Here is a 16,482-nt window from a genome sequence, read left to right on the forward strand (position 1 = left end):
TACCTGTTTCTTGTGAATTGTAATCTATTTGCCTTCCGTTTCTTACTGTTAAGGAGAACACGATTGAAAAAAAATGTGATTAAAAGGCATAAGATAAAATACCTTAAGTATTATGATTAACTACTAATTCAGATGTTGGAAATAATTAACAAAAGGTTACATGTGTACCAGACTTGTTTTCACTATAAACCATTTGTGATGGACTCAAGTGAACTGACTTCATAGGAACTTTTTTGATATTTTGAAGAAAAGATTTGGACTTATTGGTTACACTGGAGTTGTTATGTCACCATTACTGGTATTTATGTATGTTAATTGTATACATTGTATCATTGCTTGGATAGCACTACAAATATTGGTTTATAAGCAGTGACGGGATCTATGGTGGGTTTTCACTTGAGGAAGGGCAGTTGTTGTCCTAAAATGTTTGATCATGACCATCATGTCTTGAGCACTTCAATAAACCACACTTTACAGATATTCTAATTTTCTTTCCTTATATCCGTCTCAAGATGACAGGTGCAATAGAACTGAGCAGAGAGGTGGCAGGGGACACTTACGGCATCAGTAAATATGGTCTTTGTCTGCTTCCCAATTGAAAAATCCGCTGTGGAAAAAAAAAATGCAAAATTGTTGCACGAATAAAAATTGTCGCACGTCAAAATTATTTGGACTTCCATTGACTTTAATGCATTTTGACAAAATAGTCTCGCATATAAAAAGTGACACTCACTTCAGAAACTGTCAAAATAATTGACTGTTGGGCTTAATGAAGGCATTTGCACATGGATAGGAAACTGGCTACAGGATCAGGTACAGAGGGTGGTTGTTAATGGGACATTCTCTACTTGGAGTAAGGTTCTCAGTGGGGTCCCCCAGGGCTCAGTATTGGGTCCACTTTTATTTAACTTGTTCATTAATGACTTAGGGGAGGGTGTTGTAAGTAATGTATCAGTGTTTGCAGATGACACAAAATTATCCAGCCCAATTAATTCCATCCAGGATGTGGCACTTGCAACATGATCTTGACAAACTGGCAATCTGGGCAGCTAAGTGGCAAATGAGATTCAATGTTGATAAATGTAAAGTCATGCACCTGGGATGTAAGAATATCCACTTATACCCTTAATGGGACTGCACTAGGCAAATCCATTATGGAAAAGGACCTTGGAGTCCTTGTAGATGATAAACTTGGCTGTAGCAAGCAATGCCAGTCAGCAGCATCAAGGGCAAATAAGGTCTTGAGTTGTATTAAAAGGGGCAGAGAGTCAAGGGAGGAGGGGGTCATTCTTCCACTGTATAGAGCACTTGTAAGGTCCCATCTAGAATATGCCGTACAGTTTTGGTCTCCATCACTCAAACAGGACATTATTGTATTAGAGAGGGTACAGAGAAGGGCAACTAAGCTGGTAAAAGGTATTGAAAATCTTAGCTATGAGGAAAGACTGGCCAAATTGGGGATGTTCACACTGGAGAAGAGGCGCTTAAGGGGTGATATGATAACTATGTATAAATATATAAGGGGATCATATAATAATCTCTCTAATGCTTTATTTACCAGTAGGTCTTTCCAGCTGACACGAGGTCACCCATTCCAATTAGAAGAAAAGAGGTTCCAGCTAAATTTTCGGAAGGGGTTTGTTACAGTGAGAGCTGTGAAGATGTGGAATTCTCTCCCTGAATCAGTTGTACAGGCTGATACATTAGATTGCTTTAAGAAGGGGTTGGATGGCTTTTTAGCAAGTAAGGGAATACAGGGTTATGGGAAATAGCTCATGGTCCAAGTTGATCCAGGGACTAGTCCGATTGCCATTTTGGAGTCAGGAAGGAATTTTTCCCCCTCTAAGGCAAATTGGAGAGGCTTCAGATGGGTTTTTTTTTTTGCCTTCCTCTGGATCAACTAGCAGCTGGTAGTTAATAAAAAAAAAAAAAAAAAGGTTGAACTCGATGGACATGTGTCTTTTTTCAACCTTACTTACTATGTTACTATGTTACTATGTTACTATGTTACTATGTGACTTCAATGCGTTTCGCAATTTACCCATCACTAATAGTGAATGAGAAGTGGGGGATCTTCCTCTTTGGCTCCTGGTCTCTGACCCAGCTGGGTGTTTATATGGAGCCGGGGTACAACAAGGCCCAGTATAGCCATGTGCCCTAGAGGGACCTGAACCTCTAGAGAATAAAGTCAGGGAGCAGGGACCCCGTGAATGAGGTCAGATAGAGATAGGATACTACCTTTTATAGGACTCTCTAGGAGAGTAAGGGAAGAGATAGACGCTCAGATTCGGGGAGATCTCCTCTTCTTCGGGGCGACTAATCTCACCAAACTGCCTCCCCTGCCTTCCTGACGACTATAATGTAAATTGCCGGCGGGGTGGCACTCGGAGAGCTTCGTTTTCCGAAGTGGCCCAAAGTTGCCTCACGAGCAAACTTCAGGCGACTTTGGAAAACGAAGCGTTCTGAACACCATCCCACCATCGATTTACATTCTAGCCGGCGGTAGGCAGTTTGGGGAGATTAAGAGAAGAAGAGATCATTTATCGCCGTAAAACTAAATCTCCCCGAATCTGAGCGTCTGTCTCTGCCCTAAGATAGGCAGGTTAAGTAGCAAGAGCAGCTTGGCTCCAACTAGGAGGGATATCAAGGAGTTCACTCTCCCCTCAGGCAAGACTGTAGTGTAGGGACACAGACTAATAGAGAATTAGGGCTAGTGAGTTCCCTGATCCAATGTGTGAGGATCCAGGTCACGGTGCTGAGATCCTGAGGGATTATCTATCCAGGTGTTATACGGTCACCTCAGGGAGTTCCAATGTGCTGTCTCTGAAGAACATGTTGTAGCCATGTCATGATTGTCTGCTAAGCCTCTGTGGCTTATAAATACAAAACCCGTGAATCATTGTCTTGGACAAATAAATTGTTTTGTTGCAAGAACCTCCTGGCACCCTTGTATTTTATCTTTCATGCACAGCAGCATGTGGGAGTTGTAGTTGCGCTACACCATACCTTAATTTCTTCCATTTAGGGAAGGCTCATCCTGGTGTGTCCAATGTAACACATGCTCTATTCCTATAGCTGGATATTTAAATCCTTTGGTCAAAAATAGCCGAAAAAACCTGTTACCATCTTAATCAGGACCTAATAAATCTTCAGATGTGGTTGTTGGTAATAGCCTGGTTGTAGCTACTGGCTCATTTAATGCTCAATACAGCAGCGTTTAATAAACTGGATAAGGTGGAGCTTTGTACAACTTGACAAGCAGCGTCCTCAAGGGTGATTATTATTATAGTGTTCCATGTATTTTGTAACATTACATTACAATAAGAGGCATATTTAAAGGTCAAATTTCAAGTTCATGTGAGTTTTTAAAAACTGTCATAAACTCCCATGAACTCTAAATTTGACCAATTGAAAGTTATTTAAAAAATTGAATTTTCAAAATTCGAGTGAATAGGATCGACCTGAAAACTTTAATTGAATTTGATACGAGTTTTAAAAACTTGATTTGAGTTTTTTCTCCAAAAAAAACTTGAATGTTAGGAAGGCTGAAAACAACTCCAAATTGATCCAAGGATGTCTTCCATTGACTAAAACAGCAATTTGGCAGGTTTTAGGTGGTGAATAGTCAGATTCGATTTCTGATAGGGACAGTGTATGATAAATCTCGAAAATGAAATTTGAATTTTTTAAAAAGCTCAAATTGAATTTTAACAATTTCCTAGTCGAATTTGACAGTTTTGGCCATACAAAAACTAGAAAATTCTAATTGGAAATTTCGTTAATTCTAATTGGAAATTCGAAAATTCTAATTGGAAATTCGAAAATTCTAATTGGAAATTCGAAAATTCTAATTGGAAATTCGAAAATTCTAATTGGAAATTCGAAAATTCTAATTGGAAATTCGAAAATTCTAATTGTAAATAGGTTCTAGGAGGTCCCCTATAGGCTAAAACAGCAATTCAGCAGGTTTTAGATGGCAAATGGGTGAAGTCGAATTTTTAAAGCGACAGTACATAATAAATTTTGATATTTAGATTTTTTAATTTTTTTCAAATTCAAATCGAATTTGGACTATTCCCTAGTCGAAGTACACAAAAAATATCTCGACATTCGATTTATTTTTTCATTTGAAAATTCAGCTCGACCTTTGATAAATCTGCTCCTCAATGTATCAATATAGAGCAGTTTGTGGGTCCGCGACCCCCACTCCCAGAGCTGCTAAAGAAGGTGAAAAAATTGAACTTTACACATCAGTATTAGAAAAACGGTCACGCAGAAAATAGAAAGTGATTCTAAAAGGTCTTTATTTCTAAAAAGTCTTTTATTTCTGGTGAACTCTCTGAAGGTGGAAGGTGAACAACCCCTTTGACATATTTTAGAAAGGGAAAAGGTTTATTTAAAGGGTTCTTCACGTTTAGTATGATGTAGAGAGTGATAATCGGAGACAATTTTCAATTGATTTTCATTGTTTATTATTTGTGGTTTTTGAGTTATTTAGCTTTTTATTCAGCAGCTCTCCAGTCTGCAATTTCATCCATCTGGTTGCTAGGGCCCTAGCCACCTTGTATTTATTTGAATAAGAGACTGGAATATGAATAGGAGAGGCCTGAAAAGAAAGAAGTAAATTTTCAGTCTTACGGGTTATTTCTTTTTAGATGGGGTCAGTGACCCCCCCCCCATTTGGCTTAGCTTAAGGAGTGAACAAACTTTTAGAGCAAGAAAAAGTTTTTGGGTGTCAGGCAAACTGGAAAACCCACAAAACAGGCTGTCCAAAAAAAGTACTAAAACTGTGAGGCGGCGGGAACACCATCTTCTTAGTTGGCACACAGTCTTTTTCCGGCGTCTGTTTTGGTTTTGTCTTTTCTTTTCGGCGTGCACGTGACTTCCCATCGCCCAACATAGGTCTATGACTTCAAGCATGCGCTTCTAGCTGGTTTCTCTGTTCCCTGATCCACGCCTGTCCTTGACCACCAAATGCATCGCTGTCTGATACTGACTTCTCTTCCGGATCCTGATTCTGTACTGCTGTGACTAATTGGTTTTGACCCTGGTCTGTTCTCCAACTATGCTTTGCTCTAACCCCATTACTCCTGTCGCACGTTACAGTTCCCTTGTCTGCCCAGAACTCTCACCTGCGTTCTCTCACTTTAAGACCTGGCGGCATTCAAGTGGTGGAGGGCTCCTCCCAAAACGAAAGGCGGCTGTTATAGGTGGAAGAATGAGCCGTGACAAGAACCTTGGCGTCTGTTCTGGGTTTCAGAATTCAGAATTTTTCGCCGTTTCGCGAATTTCGCGTGAAATTAGCGAATTTTTCGGCGAAGCGAAACGCCGCAAATTCGCCCATCACTAATAAACACCCTTTTACCAACAGCATTAGCATTAATGATCTCACCCAGATAATAAGATTTGGGTGTAGGTGCAGTTCAAAAAAATGTAAAGGTTTGTCCTATCGGCATTATTATTAATTGATTCCTAATTAGCAATAAGGAAGCAACAACAGTGACTCAGGCAAATTAAGGAAGCTGTATTATAATTATCATTGGCCATTGAGTAGATCAGTCTTTCAGTTTCTTTCTGTAATCTGGATCTAAATACCTTAAATCTACTAAAAATTATTTAAACATGAAATAAACCCAATAGATTTGCCACTAATATGGATTCATGCCGCTTAGTTCCCATCAAGTACAAGGGTATTGTGTTTTTATTACAGAGAAAAGGGGAATCATTTTTAAGAAATAGAATTATTTGCTATTTGCTTTAAATGGACTCTATGGGAGATAGTCTTTCCATAATGCAGAACTCTCTGGATAATGGGTTTGCGGATATAGGAACCCATACCTCAATCTATACCTGCATATATATAAAAAAAAGACAGAGAGCTGGGGAACTGGTATTAAGATATATAAAGAAATGTTGGTATTATAGATAATTAGAAAATCTTCAGTACAGTAATAGACAAGAAGATAATCAGTAAAAATGGGGGGTGAACTATTTAAATCACCTTTTTAAGTGATTTTAAGCTTAGGTTACAGTTACATTTTAACTTTATCCATTTTGAAGTACAGGTATGGGATCCATTATCTGGAAACCGGTAATCCAGAAAGCTCTGAATTACAGGATGGCCGTCTCCCATAGACTCCATTTTAATCAAATAAATCAAATGTTTAAAAAATTATTTCCTTTGTCTGTGTAATAATAAAACAGTCACTTGTACTTGATCCCAACTAAGATATAATTAATCCTTATTGGAAGCAAAACCAGCCTATTGGGTTTATTTAATGTTTATATGATTTTCTAGCAGACTTGAGTTATGGAGATAATGGAAAGATCCCTTATCAGGAAAACTCTAGGTCGTGAGCATTCTGGAAAACAGGTCCCATACCTGTACTGTATATGTGGGTATAGTAGAACACCTATTTTATGTTTCCCAGGGGATGGCATCAAATCTGCGTAAATTCCGGGAAAGCTTCAAATCAAGGCAAGAAAACATAGCTTGCCTGTATGGGACATAGAAAGAATGGCATCAATTCAGGGGTAAAGGAAACTTTAGGTACACAAAATTGTGTTATTTTATTTTATAGAATTATATAAACATTACTGTCAGACTGGGGGACCTGCTGCCACAGCTGCAAAGCTTCCTCTGCCCTTTCCTTCTAGAGCCCCAACTCCCTCCAATGTTCCTTTTTCTTCTTGCGCCTGCGCTGGGGGCCAGTGGGGAGGTTGGAATCAGCAGCGGAATGCTGGGAGCAGGTCTGACTGACGGGGCCCACCGGGTTTTTTACCACTGTCCTGCCGGTCCAGCCCGACCCGGTTACTAAGAAAGTTCTCATTGGTGCATGTAACAAATCTCCAATTAAAAGTGAGGAGAATCAGATCCAGCTACTTATTACATATAGAAACACGGCACCAGGGTTAAACTGGGGGCCCACTAGGGCTGCTGTCCCATAGCCCCCTCTGGCCCCCCTGGTTTGCCGGCACGCACGCACGAGAGGAATGTTTTTGCCGCAACAGCCCGGCAAAGGGTGGTCACGGCAGGAAGAGACTATGACGCGCGGATCTGGGCCAGCGGAGCCCACAAGAGCCTAGGGCCCACCGGGTTTTTTCCCATTGTCCTGCCGGCCCAGTCCGACCCTGCACGGCACAGCTCAGTTTGTAATTCATTTTTCATTTACGGGGTAGTCAAGTCAGATGCCCACAGGCTTGTGAATGACAACTTGTTTATCTCAGGTAGTTCAGGAACCAAAGAAAAGATGTTTTGGATCAGGAAATCATTAAAAATACCAATTTAGGGAACAGTGATCATAACATAGACTATTGTTTATTTTTTTTTTGTTTCAAGCCTATTTGGGTATAAAGACAAAGATTGTCAAGGTTTTTTTTCAGCATGAAACTCGTGATTAGTAAACTCAAAAGGTGCCGAATGGTACAAGCAATCTTAATGGAGAACTAAAGCTTAACTAAAGAAGTAGGGCAGAAATGTTGTACATTATGTTTTGGGCCCCTGTAGATATGTTTTGCAGATTCTCCGCACATGCTCTGTGCTGCTCCACTTACTGAGCTTAGGGATGACACACAAGATAATGAATATGTGTGTGTTGTAACAAAGCAGCTGGGTTAGTTATAGATGGGCGATAGGTTTCTCCCAGGGTGTTATATACAGTAATACAACACCCTGGAACCTGGAATAATTAATACAGATCAAAGCTGCTGAGAGAGAGAGAGAGAGAGAGCAGGAGCTGCACTGCACAGGGGAGGTACTGGTTACCATTGATTCTGTTATATATTTTGCTTCTTTTGCTGTTAAAGTTGGTTTTGGGAAAGCCCCCCAACTGTAGTCAGGCTACAAATGAGTTTAGCCAGTGCTCTAGTGCAAGGGTTTATTTTTCCTTGTTTTGATTTCTTTGTGTGCTTGTTACCAAAGACTGTGCAACAGAATAAACTGCAGGCACTTGCCTTTAAGAGGAGCAACTACTGTAAATGATATTCTTATAAACGGTGAGTTCTGATGTCATCAGTTATAAACGGTGAGTTCTGATGTCATTTCTGTCACATGACTTACTGAAACTTGTGTATTATAATAAATAAAGTACCCCCTGTTGCAAAATATGAGGATATTAGAAATTACCTCGGAGTTCCGTGACCTGTATGTGTATATATATATATATAGTGAATAAAATACCTCCTCTTGTAAATTATAAGGATATTATAAGTTACCAAGGAGTTTTATGACCATGTAAAACACGAGGCCGAAAGTCATACAGGTGATAGAGGTCATGGAACTCCAAGGTAACTTCTAATATCCTCACATTTTGCAACAGGGGGTACTTTATTTATTATAATACACAAGTTTCAGTGAGTCACGTGACAAAAATGACATCACTACTCACCATTTATAACTGATGACATCACTGATGACGTCACCGTTTATAAGGCTATCATTTACCAGATATTCATAGCTTTTGTGTATTTTATATATATATATATGTCACAATATAAGGCTGATTAGTAAGTAACTATTGGTACATGGCAATGGTATAGTAAACCAAACTTCCTTCAGATAACGCGCAGTCAGCAATAAAATAGCTTAGGGAAAGTATAGCAAAAATAGTGGAATATAGTGTAGTATATTTGCAACTCCCTTTTGGTCTATTTAGCCCACTGTCTAAAATCTCAGTAGGTCAGATTACACCGCACTTATGTGGCTCACATACATATTAGTTTCAAGGCACCACGTGTGGTTTTGGTGGATAATCACTAGCGTTTAGTATTAGTCTATGCCCATCAAGATAACTTAATTCTGGTCAGCATATACGATCCCACGATGTAGCTTAAAAAGTGGAGCAATAACTTAGCATAAAATCCCGCAGTTGCAGCAGTCGGCTCCAGCCAGCGTTACTTATCCGCTGTATGTTTCCTTTCCGGGTGCCTGGTGATGACGTCGGGTGCTCGCTCCTTGCTTCGCCTGACGCGTTTCATCGGTAACCCGACTTCCTCAGAGGATAAGCAACGCTGGCTGGAGCCGACTGCTGCGAGGGGCAAAGTAGGAATGTTAAAGGCTAGGTCTCCTTCAGGAAACACGTTTTTTTCTGGTTGAGGTTCTTAGGGGAAAACTCAAATTTTTCATGGAGATATAAAAAATTTAATTTTTAGAGATTAATTATACTCCAAAACTGCTAAAAATCTTAATCCAAAAATGCTCCATCTCAAAGCTGTCGAGGTCATGTAGAAGTCAATGGCAGATGTCCCTGAAGTTGTTTCTTCACACCGTGATCTGCACTGGATAATCTGATCTGGGTTTTCATACGAAAATTCGATTTTTTTAAGAAAAATTATAGATAATTTACTTCAATTCATGGAAGGGAGTTTAGTCGACTTTGTTTTCATGAAAAAAAAAAGAGATTAATTAGAGTTTTAGTAAATAACCTCCTTAGACTATTATACACACAATAGATTACTTGTGGAGACTTTTATGAATGATCCTGGAGAAGATCCTGGTCCTCAGGACTGCACCAAATAATGGGCCAGATTCAAGTCAGAGAGAAAAAGTTATCTCATGGTTTATCCCCTCAATACTGATGGATGAGATCAATTTAAGGAGAAAAAAAAACTTTTCTCCTAATTCAGATCCAGGTTTTTCCCCATAGATTTCAATAGAGTTTTCACGTGATAAACCATGAAATAAGTTTTTCTGAATTGAATTGCTTCTCAATCTGAACCTTGCTAATTATTTTTCACGTGATAAACCTTTTTCTCACTGAATTGGGCCGGATTCAATTCAGTGACGATCTCATGGTTTATCCCGTGAAAACTCATGGTCGAGATTTAATTAGAGGAGAAAATACAATTCTCCATATTCAGTTCCAGTTTTTTTCCCATAGACTTCAATAGATAAACCGTCAGATCATTTTTTTCTGAATTGAATTGCACCTCAAACTGAATCTTGTCCATTTCACAAGATAAACCTTTTTCTCACTGAATTGAATCTGGCCTAGTGATGGGTGAATAAATTCACCGGGTGCGAATTTGCAGCAAATTTCGCCACCAGAGAATAAATACGTGAAACTGCAGCAAAAAATCACCGACTTTAATGCCGCCATCAAAATTGACACGAGTGTCAGAATTGACGAGGGCATCAAAGTTCTCGTTTTGTGCATTTTTCGCCATTTTGCGAATCTTCCGGGAAATTCACGAATTTTTCAACGAAACTGGACAAATTCCCATCACTAATCTGACCCAATGTGTGACAGCACAAATCTTGGTTCATCTCTCATAATGTTGATTAGCATTAGGCAACATTCTTTGTGGCCTGTAGGGAGTGTAACCCATTTAATGTAGATCTTATAATTAAATTCCTGTATTCTAGAACACCTGGAACTCTGCCATAGCCCAATTTGTTTTCCTGCTCTTCTGACAAGTCAAGAAAGGAACCATTAGTACATTTGTAATGAAGCATACTTACTGTACCGGTAAATGAGTCATCAAAATCTCACTAGTAATTTGCCACCACTCCCCCTCGTTGTCACTTATTAACATAACACCAGCAAATTACGCAGCACTTTATATTCATTTCTAACAAACAGGGTCTTACATTAATTAAACAAATGAGGGTTTACAGAGGAAGAATAGAATTTGACGTCCCTACAATCCAAAAAAATCATACGCATTTTCTGGCAAGAGTCTCAGAAAACTGTGTTTATTGTGTTTTAAAGGGATGGTTCTCTTTAAGTTTGCTTTAAAGGGATCCTGTCATCTGAAAACATGTTTAATTTCAAAACACATCAGTTAATGGTGCTGCTCCAGCAGAATTCTGCACTGAAATCCATTTCTCAAAAGAGCAAACAGATTTTTTTATATTCAATTTTGAAATCTGACATGGGACTAGACATTTTGTCAATTTCCCAGCTGCCCCTAGTCATGTGACTTGCGCCTGCGCTTTAGGATAGAACTGCTTTCTGGCAGGCTGCTGTTTTTCCTTCTCAATGTAACTGAATGTGTCTCAGTGAGACATGGGTTTTTACTATTGAGTGTTGTTCTTAGATCTACCAGGCAGCTGTTATCTTGTGTTAGGGAGCTGTTATCTGGTTACCTTCCCATTGATCTTGTGTTTGGCTGCTGGGAGGGAAAAGGGAGGGGGGTGATATCACTCTAAGGCTAAGGCCACACTAGGCGATAGCGCCGCGTTTTGACTCGCGGCGACTTTTCGCCGCGACTTTTAAGCCGCAATCGCTGGGGAAACTTTTGCGCTGGCGTCTATGGGGAATCGCGAAAAATCGCCAGCGTAAAAACACACGCGGCGATCTTTCTCTACTGTCGCTCGAAATTGCCTCGCTAGGCGATTTCGAGCGACAATAGAAAAAAGATCGCCGCGTGTGTTTTTACACTGGCGATTCCCCATAGACGCCAGCGCAAAAGTTTCCCCAGCGATTGCGGCTTAAAAGTCGCGGCGAAAAGTCGCCGCGAGTCAAATCGCGGCGCTATCGCCTAGTGTGGCCTTAGCCTAACTTGCAGTACAGCAGTAAAGAGTGATTGAAGTTTATCAGAGCACAAGTCACATGACTTGGGGCAGCTGGGAAATTGAAAATATGTCTAGCCCCATGTCAGATTTCAAAATTGAATATAAAAAAATCTGTATGCCAGTAGTGTTCCTAGAGGGGGACGGGCCCTGGTGCGTGACTCGCAGCCGGGCCCGCCCCCCCGCCCCCCTCCGTCCGGCCGAATTTTAGTGGGGATTTCAGTGGCGCTGCCGGGGGGCCCTTAGGGGGTGCGGGCCCTGGCCCACTCGCACCCCCTGCCCCCCCGGTAGTTCCGCCACTGCTGTTTGCTCTTTTGAGAAATGGATTCCAGTGCAGAATTCTGCTGGAGCAGCACTATTAACTGATTCATTTTGAAAAAAAAAATTTTTCCCATGACAGTATCCCTTGAAGTATGTTATAGAATGGTCAATTCTAAGCAACTTTTCAGTTGGTCTTCATTATTTATTTTTTACAGTTTTTTTTAATTATTTGCCTTCTTTGGACTCTTTCCAATATAGTCAGAGATACATCCCTTCTGCTCTGAAGTTTGACATGAGTGATCTTTACACCAATCCTAATGGCACTTGGGGAATAGTGATGCTAGGCTTGCCAACAGCTGATTGGCCATAAAAACAGAGAGTCCTAACAAGTGCTTTTTGTGTTGATGTTGCTCAAGGGAAATTATCAGCCATAAAGCAAAGCAGGACTGCAGCTTACAATGGGGATCAGATAGGATCTCTGCCAGAGGCATTACTACTTACTTCTGTGTCTGTATATTCTTGGTCCATACCTCCCAACTATCCCGTTTTTCGTGGGACAGTCCCGGTTTTGACAGCTCAGCCCACAGTCCCAGATTGTTACTAAAATGTCCTGAGTTTCAATTTGATCTCCTGCACTGACACCAGAAAAAGATACAAAGTTTCTGAAATGTAATTAAATAAGAGGATTTTGGCAGAGAGCCCAGAATACTCGGCAGCTGCACTTAGATACATTTGCAACTATTGAAGATAAGCAGGTCTCTTGGAAGAAATGAAACTTACAGCTAAGACAGAAATTCAGCTTCATTAGCAATTCTGTAATAACACATAAAACCAGACCCTAAATCCCCCAGAAATGTGTTCAAACTTCCCACAAACAGCCAGATTTTGTAATACAATGTGGTATTTAGGGGGCGTGGCCGTAAAATGGGCGTGGTCACAAAATGTTGCCCTGCTACGTGCAGCAGATCTTTTTGTCCCTCTTTCTATTTTTCAGATGTTGGGAGGTATGTTGGTCTGTAATGTTTCTTAGTTATTGATCTAACGTGGTCACCAATTGTAGCTCAGGTGAGTAGTTAGGGTTACACAGGCGTTCGAGCAGGGTTACAAATTCTCTCCTTGACTGGACACTAGTGATGGGTGAATTTATTCGCCAGGCGAAAATTTGCGGTGAATTTCCGTGTTTCGCCGCCAGCGAATAAATTCGCCGCTAAAATTCGCCGGCGTCAATTTTCTTTTTTCTAGGCCGGTGACAGTTCTGACGCCGGACACTATTTAAACGCTGGCGACAATTAAACGGATGCCCGTTGACTTTAATGCGCGTCAAATGTCGCCGGCATTGGAAATTGTCACTGGCATCGTATTTGCCGCCGGTGAATTGTCGCCATCATCAATTTTTGCATTTCTCAGATTTCTCAAGAAATTCGTGAATTTTTTGGAGAACGGGACAAATTCGCCCGTCACTACTGCACACTTATCCTTCATCCATGAATCCAACTTGCTGCAGTGTTTTCAATGAGTGTCCTATTTTAAAGGGATGAGATTGTAACCTTATATTAGGGAGATTAGAGGGATTTGGGATGGGTCAGAGGCGGGGCAAGGGTGGATCAATTTGGGATTACAAATTTACCAACAAGCACATTGCTAATACATTTGTAATACTGGCTCTGGCCTTGGCTAGTGTTTTACCAGATTGGTTAGTGACATTTCAATGAGGTGGCAACTCTAATTCATGACAGAAACAGTGGTGGCCCCCAGGCAGGTCCAGATTTGTGGAAAGACCACCAAGGCCCAGGTCTGGGGTGGTAGGATTTGGTTCAGAAACACTGGGGATGCGCAGGAGATAAAATAGTTTTTTAGATTTCCTGTGTGCCAATCCCCATCGCTCCGGTTCCGATGAAAATTTGAGCGAATAAAAAGGAGGGGATGGGCGCAAGGAATGTCAGTGAGTCTTGGGGTGCCCGCTATGTAAATCCTGCCCCCAGGCATTTCATGACAGACACTGTGGTGGCTCCAAGTATGTCATATTGATGGTATTTTTAGTAGTACCATTTTGACCTCGTGTAAGACAAAACTCAGTAAAGGAAAACCTTTAGTAATAGTCAGGCAATTTATTCATACATAATACAACATAACAGTTTTGTCTGGGTAAGCTGTTGGAGTAACACACAGAATGTCAGCCAAGGACTCACCAAAGACCCACCTCTTGGTCCAGGCGTTCTATAGCTTTCAGAGGCATTTACAGTAATTGTGACAAGGGGTACAAGGAAATACCATACATGGTCCGGCGAGGAGACTTACTGACATATATATTTATACATTCCTGTAAGATGTGCAGTTTTGCAACATAAGAGTTTTCTGGTTCCAACTGTCCACAGTCTCGTAAACATCTGTTGGCTAAACATGGCCATTGTGGTACAGACAGCTATTGAGCAACACTTCTGCAAAAGGGCATAAGAGACATGCTGACACTATGCTGACACTCTGGAATCTAAGTGGAGATCATTTATTTGTTTGGCCTACTATAAGTTATATGAGTGACCATTGTCCACAGTTGACCATTAGCCCTTATAGTCCATCCTGCCTTGGGCCCTATAGCGTTATGGCATCATAGAGGGTGGGGGTAACAAATATCGACCCTCTGACACTAGCCATTCGTCCGTCATAGGAAATAGACCGTTCCAGATATAAAAAATATAAAATATATAAACAATGATGCATTTGTGGCCCTCAGGAATTCCATGACAGATACAGTGGTGGCCCCCAGACATTTCATGACAGATACAGTGGTGCAGTGTCGGACTGGCCCACAGGGATACCAGGAAAACTCCCAGTGGTCCCAGGTGTCGGTGGTCCCTCATACTGCTAAACATTTGGCCTATTTCATGGTCATCCCCTATTTGTATGAGAACAAAAAGGCTAAATAGATGGAATTATAGATTATAGTATGTAAAGAAAAGACTTGGAGAATAGAAGTTGAGTGAGGAGAGGAAGAATAATAATACTGAGAGTGGGCCCCTGGACTAAGGTTTTTGGGTGGGCCCCTGGTGTCCCAGTCCGACACTGCAGTGGTGGCCCCCAGGCATTTCATGACAGATACAGTGGTGGCCCCCAGGCATTTCATGACAGACATGGAGGTGACCCCAACGTTTATCATGAAAGACGTACTAGTGGCCCCCAGGCATTTAATGAGACACCAGACACTCAGCTCTTTATATACAGTAAACTCTGTGTTCTGCACTTTATACAATGTGGGAAATGAGATGACAGTTGGATCTCACAAGTCTATATTGGGCTGATATGAGGGAGAAATGATTTGGGGCCACAGTCTGTGCAGCAAAAATCAGGACTGTCCTCCGGCAAGTAGGACTCTTGGAGCGTATGCCTTTGTTGCCTTTAATTTCTGTCATATAATTCCCTGTAGATACAAAAGACAGCCTTGGTGGATGCAGAATAAAGAATATTTAAACGTTTCTTTTAGGGATGCACCAAATCCAGGATTCAGTTTGGAATTTGGCCGAGATTCTGCCGTTTGATTCAGATTCAACCAAATCCAAGCGCCTGGCCGAACTGAATCCAAAAAATCACTCTTGACTTTTTCCCGAATTTACATATGCAAATAAGGGTTTGGATTCGGTTCGGTATTCGCCGGAATCTTTCACAAAGGATTCGGGATTCGGCGCTTCCCTAGTTTCTGTAGACGTCTGTATATTAAACGTATTATACTATAGAGGAGAGTGAAGTAAAAGGACATTTCTAAATGACAACACTAGATGGCGCTTCTTTTCAAAACTCTGGTTTGGATTATTGTATGTATGGCAGGGATCAGTTATATGTCATGGTATGCAAGGATAAATCTATAAATGTCAGAAAAAGATTAATATCCAGGGGTACAGTTGTTAATATTTGGAATCTCTTACATTGGGTAGGGTTCAGAGGAACAATTATTTAAAGGGGTTGTTCACCTTTAAACTAGAGACCCTTTGCAATTGGTTTTATTTTTTTATCATTTGTGGTTTTTGAGTTATTTAGCTTTTTATTCAGCAGCTCTCCAGTTTGCAATTTCAGAAATGTGGTTGCTAGGGACCAAATTACCCTAGTAACAATGCATTGATTTGAATAAGAGACTGGAATATGAATGGGAGAGGCCTGAATTGAAAGAGGAGTAATAAAAAGTAGCAATAACAATAAATGTGTAGCCTTACAGAGCATTCGTTTTAGATGGGGTCAGCGACCCACATTTGATAGCTGCAAAGAGTCAGAAGAAGGCAAATAATTCAAAAACTATAAAAAAAAGAAAAAATGAAGACCAATTGAAAAGTTGCTTAAAACTGGCCATAACATACTAAAAGTTAGCTTGAAGGTGAACTGCCCCTTTATAGGGCCACTTGAGTGACATAAATCTGTGGGGGGTCCCACTTCACCCCACCTTTCCTTCCTTCCGAACTGTAGGCTATGATAGTGGTGAGGCCCAGAAATATAGGTTATAAAGAGTGTTTTATTATCAGGGGCCCTTCTCTAACCCTATATGTGAGCACAAAGCATCAATGAGGGAGGGATGGAGTTAATTGCAGACATTAATAAGGAGAGGTAAAGTCTAAGGAATGGGATCATGAGCAGGTGGAACTGATGAGAGGGGGGTGCATTTGGCTCAAATACCCACACACATGGGTGCTCTGTCTCACACACACACGGGTGCTCTGTCTCACACA

Source organism: Xenopus laevis, chromosome 2L, assembly GCF_017654675.1.
Source record: "Xenopus laevis strain J_2021 chromosome 2L, Xenopus_laevis_v10.1, whole genome shotgun sequence".
Classification (NCBI taxonomy): domain Eukaryota; kingdom Metazoa; phylum Chordata; class Amphibia; order Anura; family Pipidae; genus Xenopus; species Xenopus laevis.